The following is a 9,202-nucleotide window of genomic DNA, read 5'->3' on the forward strand; positions in this document are numbered from 1 at the left end:
ATTCCGCTGTTTTTCATTCAGGCCTCTCTGGGACGTGAGATTCTGCGACTGACTTCCTGCCTGACGGGGTTGTCAGTCTGTCTTCCTCAACAAGGTTTACTAGTATCTCAGCCCTGTTCTCCGTCTAAGCCAGACTTCAATCCCGTTCTTCCTCCCATTGATTACCCCTCAATTCTGTCTTAAGTGGTCCTCTGCTTTCCATGGATACCTGGGCTCAGTCTGGGACCAGAATCGGGGCTCAGTCTGGGACCAGGATTGGGGATTAGTATGGAACCAAGATTGGGGATCGGTCTAGGATCAGGACTCAACCTGTAAGCAGTATGGAGCATTGGCGACTTGGATGGGGTCTCATTTAATGCTAAGACGGGGCTCTGTCTGTGACAGGTACTTCTGATTGGGTTCCTGGAGAGAGGATGCTGAGCTGGAGGATTGCACGCAGGTTTCCTAGGTGTGCCCTGGGAAGGTCCACTAGCAAGGAAGCAGGAAGCCAGGACTGGGCAGAGGCACAAGCTGACCTGCAGTGAGCGTGCAGCAGAGGTCCCTGCAGGGATGCCTGGAGCTGTGATGGCCCTTCCGAGTGTCCCCGTTGCGGGAAGGGAGTGGGGCCTTTGTAGCTCTAAGTTAGTCAGACACTGGCCACTAGCTGCCCCTGGCAGAGACACAACCCAGGGAGCGCTCAGCGGTCCATGGTGCCAGCAGCTGGGCTGGGTAACTGGCCCAAGGAGGGGCTCTGGAGCACTCAGTATCCTACAACCAGCCGCAGGGCTCTGGCTTGGACCCGATGAGCCATGGAGACTGAAAGCCCCCACAGGACAGGACCTTTGTCCCCAGCTTCCAGCACAGGGCCTGGCTGGGCAGCAGAAGCCTCATCCCACAAATGGAGGGAGGACAGAAAGCACAAAGTGGGGCTCTGAGCCCACTGTGTAGGCCAGACAGTCAGCCTCCCCCAGAGGCTCAGAGAGGGTAGACCACCTGCCCGAGGTCACACAGCTGTTCAGGGGCAGAGCCAGGACTGGGACCCAGGACTGGCTGAGTCCAGAGCTTATGTTCCCTTGACAACACCGGGCTGGGCTGCGAGCTTATTAGAAAGGGAAGGCTGGGAATGGGAGGAGGAAAGCCCCTCTCTCGGCTCCGGCGCCTGCCAGCTCTGCCTGCCCCTGGCTAGCCCACCAGGACCTACGCTCAGGGGAGGGTGTGGCATCTTGTGGGCGGGTGAGTCTTCTTGGGTAATGAGGCCCAGCCGGTGGTTTGCAGGCCTTACAATGTGAATAATTTATTTGCAACCAAGTCTGGGAATTAGAAACCGTTACTGGCTAATTTATTTAACAGGACTGCTGCTGGGGAGAGCGGAGGAGGACGCTGAGCCCTAAGCGGGAAGTGCACGTCTTGTAACTGGATTAAGGGAGGCCCACAGACCTGGTTTCAATTCCAGCTCTGCCTCTGACCAGCTTTCGGACCCTGAATAAGCGACAGCACATCTCTATGCCTCAGTTTCCTCGGTTGGAAAACAGGGATAATAATAGAGTTGTTAGAAGGATTAAATGACTCAGAATTTGGAGTGTGCTTAGAATCACGTCTGGCTCAGAGTAGGTGTTCAGTAAGGGTTAGTTGAATGAATAAACGAAAGCTTATAAATAATACAAGGAACTGACTTAATTGAGCATCTGCTTTGTGGCAGGTCTCGCTCTAAGAACTTTAACATTACCCCACAGCACTCGTGTCAGGAGGGTGTTACACCTATGTTACAGATGAGGAAGCAGAAGCTCAGAGAGGTTAAGTAACCTGTTCAAGCTCACACAGCTAGTCCTGGCAAAGCAGGGATTTGAATCCAGCCAGTCCTCTCCAACCCCAGGGCCTGTGTACTTACCCACATTCCCATCTCATGGATCTAGCACACAGCGGGTGCCTAATAAACAAACACCTGATTCTTATTTTACCAAAACGTTCCCTTCCACCCTCCATCTACTATTGAATTTGGTTCTAAAAACAAATAACAGGAGGTCAAGGAGATCACGGTCCCTATTTCTTAGATGAGGAAGCGAGGTTCAGAGAAGGACGTGCAATGCTCACTGTCCCACAGCTCCAGGCCTCTCTGAGGCCTCACAGCCACGGTCACAGAGTGATGCAGCCGCTCAGCTCTGGGTGTGCCTGCTCACCCCAGACTGTGCTCCTAGGGGCAGGGGCTATGTCTCTGTTTTACCTGATTCACGAAAGGTCCTTATTAAATATCTGAGGAAGAAAGGTAAAGGAGAGAAGAAAGGAAGGAAGGAAGGAAGGAAGGAAGGAAGGAAGGAAGGAAGGAAGGAAGGAAAGAAGGAAGGGAGAGAGAGAGGGAGGGAGGGAGGGAGGGAAGGAGGGAGGGAGAATCCTAAACCCATATAGTAGATGAACTGTCTCTCTCCATCTTTACATCGCCCCTGCCCGCCCCCTCTCCCCCTAAGACTCACACTGGAACACACCCACTCACACGAGGAGAGTGTGGGGGCTGAGCCACTGGCCCCTCTGAGCTGCATAGGCACTTGCTAGGAATCAACCCTGGCCCTGCGATAGGGCGGGCGGGGGGCCCTCCGTCCCCCAAAGGAGGCAGCACTTTGCCTGGCTCAGATCCCCAGGCTTGTGGGCCTCACAGGGCTGTGAGGTGTGCTGCACGTGCCTGTGTCCGTAGGTGGGTGAGTGCTGTGTTGTAGATGTGTTTCGAGGGGCATTTTTGAAACTTGCACATATCTGTAGAAATGTGCACCTGTGTGTGTCCTGTGTAGGTGTCTGGATGTGAGTGTTGAGATTTGGAGCAATCACATGTGTGTGTGTGTGTGTGAGTCCCTGTGAAGATGTTTGTGTATGTGTTAGGTGCTCTGGGGGGCAGGCATCGTGTGGCTGTTTGCATACGTTTTTCCAGGCACATGAATGTGTACGTTGGCTGATCTGTGCATCTGGGGAATCTTGTGTTATACTGGTATTTGTGTACCTGAGTTTGGAAAGCATTTCCTGTGTGGTGTGTAGTATGTGTACATGGTGTGTGTGTGTATGGTGTGTATAGTATATGATGTGTGGTCTGTGTGGTGCATATATGTATGTGTTGTAATATGTAGTGTGTGGTGTGTAGTGTGTGTATGGTGTGGAGAATACATGATGTGTGGGGTGTGTGTTTGTTGTGCCATGTGTGCAGAGTATACAGAGAGAGGCCCACGCTTGGGTGTCAGGAGCCTGTTCCAGTTCCCGCTTTGCCACGACCCTGGGTTAGTCCGCCCCTGGCTAAGCCTCGGTCTCCCCGGGCGGCAATAATGACTTGTTCACATGGGCCCTAGGTGCCACTCTCGGCTCAACTGCAGAGGCAGCTCGAAGTGAGCTGACGGTTTTGTGGGCCTGTCTTGTTACAGGTCATTAAAATCCTGCCGGCGTTATTTTGGGCTTGGATTTGCTCTTTCCGCCAGATTTAAAAGGAAACGGATTTCCTGTTCCAGTGTCTGCATTCGTTATTCCTTTTCTGTTTAAAAATGTAAAAGACTGTGCCATTTAGACGCAAGTCGAGAGGCCAGTCCTTTCCAAACACTGTGATCCCTCCACCTTCCCCTGTGCAGCCGGAGTTCCTTCACCGATGCCAAGCTCTGCAGGCCTTGCCCGCAGGAGGCCAGCCAGGGCTCCCTCTGCTGCTGGTGGCATCCGGCATCACCTCCCCGCCGCTGGCCAGCCCTGCCCCTGCGCTCCGCCACGCTCCTGAACCTGCCTGCAGGCCTGTGGGTGCCCCTGTGTGGAATGCAGCGCCCCCCTCGGGCGAGGTGGCTCACGGGCAGCTCCCCCCTCGTTTCTGTAGGAAGGGTGCTGGAGTTGGAAAGGTTGCTTGCACTCATCCCGTCTGTCTGCTGGCCACTCTGACTTGGGGAGCTCTGGTCCATTCTGTCCCCACTGGGGCAGCACTTCTGGCTGGGATGGGTGTTGCCGCTGACAGTGGTGTGACCCTGGGTGGGTTGCTCCCCTTCTTCCCAAGGGGGTAGGGGGCACAGAGCAGGGTGAGGCAGGTTAGGATGTCAGTACTTCTTGCCTGCAACCCCCAACTTCTGCCCCCTCTACTCCCAGCTCAAGAAATGACCCCCCTCCCCTCGTCCCACAAACCCAGTGGCTGGAGGGTGAGGTGACCCGAGACTGTGAACCACTGGACTTGGTCAGGGCCCTGGCAGAAACCCAGAGCCTACATCTGAGCCACGGGCCCGGGTCCTGTCACCCTCCAGGAGTGGAGGAGACTGGCAGCAGGTGGGAGAGGGGAGCCTAACCTATCCTGGAGCGCCCTCTAGTGTCTCCAGAGAGGCCTGCAGCCTGTCCTTTATGCTGCGGAAGACTGGGTTTGTCTGGACCACCCTCCCTAAGCCATCTGACCAGCACCCGTTTCCGGTCTCATCAGCAGACACGAAGTTCTGCTCTTCACCCTCCTCTGCCCTAATTCAGAGCTGTGACCTTTCCCTGGCATCCTCCTATTCCTGCCCTCATGCAGTGCACCTTCCACACTCCTCCCAGAGGGAACTCTGCCACATGCAACCTGACTGTGTCACCCTCTCTTTAACCCCTGCCATGGCTCCCCAGTGCCCCCAGGACACAGCCCAATCTCCTGGGCGCCTTACAAGCTCTACATAAGCTTGACCTCACCTCTGATCACAGTCCCTCCACATCCTGCCCTCAGGTAGTACTCACCTGTCTGCCGTCGTGGAAGCACATGCCCTCGCTCACACCTGACCCTTGCCCACGCCGGGTCTGCAGCCAGGTTGCCTTCTGCCCCCGTCTACCTGGAAAACTCCTATTCACGCTCCAAGGCCCTACCTCCTGTGGGAAACTGCTATCTGGCAGCTGACCTCTCTGACCCTGGGACCCCCAGCAGGTTCTGTGGAAGCACCTCCCAGAAAAGTCCTTTCTACCAGATGTGAGATCCCCACGGCCAGGGCCGAAGGGTCCTCGTGTGTATTAATCAATCACCTGCTATGTGCCCTGTCTGAGTGTGCAGGGGACAGGGGAGTGCGTGGGGGAGGAGGAAGCCAGGGGGCTCAATTATGAGGACTTTGGGCACCAGGCTCAGGAATTTGGACTTTCCTGACAGTAACTAGGAGTTCACAGCAGGAGACACAATCCGGGATTTGGAAAAGTCCCTCTGGCAGTGGGTGTGGAACCCAGGGGCCTCCTGGGCACTGGTTAGCACTGGGGGTGCTTTCAGTTTTCATGATGACTGGGTGGAGGGGGCTCCGCTGGCATTTGGTGGGTGGGGCCCGGGATGCTGGACAGCCTACGAGGTGCAGGACAGTCCCTGAAGGCGTGGACAGGAAAAAAGACCTGTTTGTGAGTGTCTGAGCTGAGCCCATTTTTGCGTGAATGCTCTGAATTTTAATGTACGCTGAAGTTGCTAGAAATATAACGTCCCTGTAAATCGGAGGAAGACTGCCCTTCCTCTTGTTCAGAAGCTTACCGAAAAATTACGCACGTAACGTCAGCGCTACTTGTGGTGTCTGAGTTGCCAACTTGACGTTCTCTTTATCAGTCTGCATTGTGGCTGTCGCATGCAGGGGGGCTTTTATGGGTAGGCGCAAGCCTCTTGTTATTTTAGTGTCTCCTAGTGGAGTCAATAGAAGTACTTATTACTTGAAATACATATCATCTTAAATTACTTTCGCTATTAGTTTAACCAAAACTCAGCTGGCTCTTAACATGTGCCAGTCTCTGTTCTAAATGCTTCGTGAAAAATTACTCATTTAATCCTCATAACAACTCTATCCAATAATGTGCTGCATAGGAAAAAAAAAATCCCTTTTTTACTAGGGAGCTAACTGAAGCACAGAGAGGTTAAGTGACTTACCCAAGATCACACAGCAGGGAAGTATACAAACCAGGATTTGTACACTTTATCACTAGCCTATCATGACTTGCTCTGATATTTTATTTTTTTTAAATATATTTTTTATTGATTTCAGACAGGAAGGGAGAGGGAGAGAGAGATAGAAACATCAATTATGAGCGAGAATCATTGATCCGCTGCCTCCTGCATGTCCCTCCAACTGGGGATCGAGCCTGCCACCCGAGCATGTGCCCGTGACCAGGAATCAAACCGTGAACTCCTGGTTCATAGGTTGACGCTCAACCACTGAGCCACGCCGGCCGGGCCGCTCTGGTATTTTAGTTCGAGGCATGAGGATAGATTTCTTTTGGGAATTATATGCATATGTATGTCATTTCATTTCGGGGTAACAACGCATGACACAAGACACTTGTTGCCGAGAGGGAATTGGAACAGGGTTAAGAATCACTGGTGCAGAGTTCATGAGAGAGCCTGGGTGTGTGTGTGCTCACCCAAGGAGGGCGTGTGAGAAGGGCAGGGGGCTGGGAGCAGATCCTGAAACCCCCCAACACTGTGGGAAGAAAGAGAGCAAGGAACCCTCAGGAAAGTAGGAGGGAAGAGAAGCCTGGAGGGGTGGGGGAGCCTCTGAGAGACCCGATCAAGTCAGGGTCGAAGGTGGTCCCACATGTGCCACAAGGTGGCGCACGGCAGCTGCAGGACAGCGGCTGAGGGGTGAGGTTTGGATGGGCTGGACCTGGTGCTATAAAAACTCCAGGTTTGTCTGCATATCTAGAGACTCCTGCCTTCCTGTCCCCCCACTCCCCGGGACTGCTTGGATCTCTTGGGAACCTCTGAAAAGCAGAATAAAGAGAACTTGCACTGCCACTTCAGATCACCACAGCAGTCCCCCGTACCCACAGGGCCATGTCCAAGACCCCCGTGGATGCCTGAAACCGCAGATGGTACCCAATCCTATATACCAGTATACCCTGTTTTTCCTCTACAGACATACCTATGATAACATCTAATTTTTAAATTAGGCACCGTAAGAGATTAACAACAATACTACTACTAACACAGACAATCAGAATATCCTATATAATAAAATCCCCGCGACCGAACGGCAGAACAACCAGAACAACCAGTTGACCAGTCGCTATGATGCGCACTGACCACCAGGGGGCAGATGCTCAACGCAGGAGCTGCCCCCGGTGGTCAGTGTGCTCCCACAGGGGGAGTGCCGTCGGCTGACCAGGATGAGCGATGCTCCCACAGCAGGCCGATCCCCGCAGGCCACTCCCCACCAGTGCACGAATCCCGTGCATTGGGCCTCTAGTACTGTAATAAAGGTCATGTGAGTGTGGTGTCTCTCAAAATATCTTACTGTTCTGTACTCACCCTTCTTCCTGTGATGATGTGAGATGAGGCGATACCCAAGTGATGAGATGAAGTGAGGTACTCAGAACAGCATGCGACTTAAAACGTATGAATTCTTTATTTCTCCAATTTTCCATTTAATGTTTCTGACCCCAGATAACTGAACCTGCAGAAAACAAATGCACTGATAAGGACTATTGTAAAGACTTCCATGGTGGAAACTGTTATCACTCCCATTTTACAGATGGGAAAACTGAGGCCCAGGGAAGGAAGTCCTGGCTGAGGTCACTCTACAATCAGTGGTGGAATTGGGCTCAAACCTGGATCTATCTGAGAGGCCTGTGCTTTTCCTAGAGGGCGAAGAGGGGCTTCCACTGGGGGGAGGGGAGACGCTCCTGGTGTACCCAAGAGGCAGGAAGTTAAAGGTGATTTAGGAGAAGAGTCCCAGGACCCAAGGAGGAACCCCCACCCCAGAGGGAGCAAGACTCAGGGCTGGAGATGGGGCAGGGATGTGGACCAACCCAGGGCCTTGGTTCCCTCTCTGAGCACTTGGCTGGGTAGGAGGGCCAGGGTGGCCCCCACGCCCTGCCCTGTGCGATTCACACTGCTCCCTGCCCTGCCCTTCCATGGGCCATTGCCCATCCCCCTAGAGCAGTGGTCGGCAAACTCATTCGTCAACAGAGCCAAATATCAACAGTACGACGATTGAAATGTCTTTTGAGAGCCGAAAACCGACTTCTGCGCATGGGCCACGAAGTTTCAATCGCACTGTACGTGCGCGCCCGCACGTGGTATTTTGTGGAAGAGCCACACTCAAGGGGCCAAAGAGCCGCATGTGGCTCGCGAGCCGCGGTTTGCCGACCGCTGCCCCAGAGCAGCCCGAGAGGAACCTCCGTCGCTGGTCTGACTAATCACTGTAACCCCCCGATGTCAGGGACACATGGCAGAGCCCGGCACAGGGCCTGGGGGGCCGGAGTCTGTGGTCACTGAACTGGGCCGAATGGGGGTGCACTGGCAGGGGACAGTGGCTTGGTTCAGGAAGTCCCTTCAGCCAGGGGATTCTCCCTCCACCGGAGCTGAGGGCAGTGGGACAACGGGGGTGGGGGGCTGTTTTCTATGTTGCAGCGCCTTTGAGACGACCTGGCGTCCTGGGTCCAGGTCCCCTGAAGAACCCCTCCTCTCCTCCCAACAACCTTGCCCTATGCACCCCGGAGCAAGCAAACAAGTGCAGCAGGAGAGGGCGAGGTTAGACAGGGAGGACCTCCCACGGGCAGCGGAAAGCTCGCTTGGTTAGTGCTGCCACTCTGCAGAAGGGGCTGCTCGGATGATGGTGAGGTGTCTGGAGCTGCAAGTGAAGGAGAGGATCTAGGCCAAAGGGTAGAAAGAGCTGGCGGTGAGGGGTGGGGAGCGGAGGCAGTCGGGCCTTTTCCTGAGGGCCATGGTGAGAGGGGCTACGGGTGGCAGGAGTGCGACCAAGAGACACTGCAAAGGAACTGTTGCCAGAACCTGTGGGTGACTGAATGTGGGGAGGAAGAGGGGCGCCAGGCAGCAGGGTGGGGTCCCTCGCTCAGGTGGGAGCTGAGTGGGAGGAGCTGGGGTTGGACGATGGCTGGAGCTCAGGCCTGGGCTGGGGAGGGGGCCCAGGCTGAGAGGCGCGGGGGGTGGTCCAGCAGGGTGGGATGCCTGAGGACCAGCCGGCCTCCCCCACAAAACAGACATTTCTCTGAGGAGGCAGAGGCAGCACAGCCTGAGAGGGGGAGGAGGAAGGGGTGGGGGGTCAGGAGGGAGAGAGTGCTGGGCAGTGAGGTGAGATCGGACCCACAGGGGCCCCTGACTCCTGCCTGGAGCCCTGGGCCCTGGGGAGACTGGGTGGCTCAGACCCCTCCTCCAGAATCCTCCTGGAGGAGGAGCAGCCTGGGAGGGCCTGGGTTGGGGGAGGAGGCGGGAGAGGAGGGAGGGAGGGAGGGCCGGGCCTCTGTCCACAGCATTAGTGCTGGTTGGAGGGAGAGGGGG

The 9,202-nt window shown here is 55.0% G+C and overlaps 1 long non-coding RNA gene across 2 annotated transcripts in view; it reads right to left on the reverse strand.

Moving 5' to 3' along the window:
- The window catches only part of LOC129151652 (uncharacterized), a 72,179-nt gene that overhangs the window by 60,974 nt on the left and 2,003 nt on the right, over positions 1-9,202 (reverse strand). The window contains exons 2-3 of one of the 2 annotated variants that reach the window (XR_008558312.1): positions 7,211-7,355; positions 5,356-5,590 (exon numbers count right to left, since the gene is read on the reverse strand). This is a non-coding gene — a long non-coding RNA (uncharacterized LOC129151652). Of the gene's footprint in view, positions 1-5,355; positions 5,591-7,210; positions 7,356-9,202 lie in introns of those variants that run through there. The other variant, XR_008558313.1, reaches the window with a different exon arrangement.

Source organism: Eptesicus fuscus, chromosome 15 (genome assembly GCF_027574615.1).
Source record: "Eptesicus fuscus isolate TK198812 chromosome 15, DD_ASM_mEF_20220401, whole genome shotgun sequence".
Classification (NCBI taxonomy): Eukaryota; Metazoa; Chordata; class Mammalia; order Chiroptera; family Vespertilionidae; genus Eptesicus; species Eptesicus fuscus.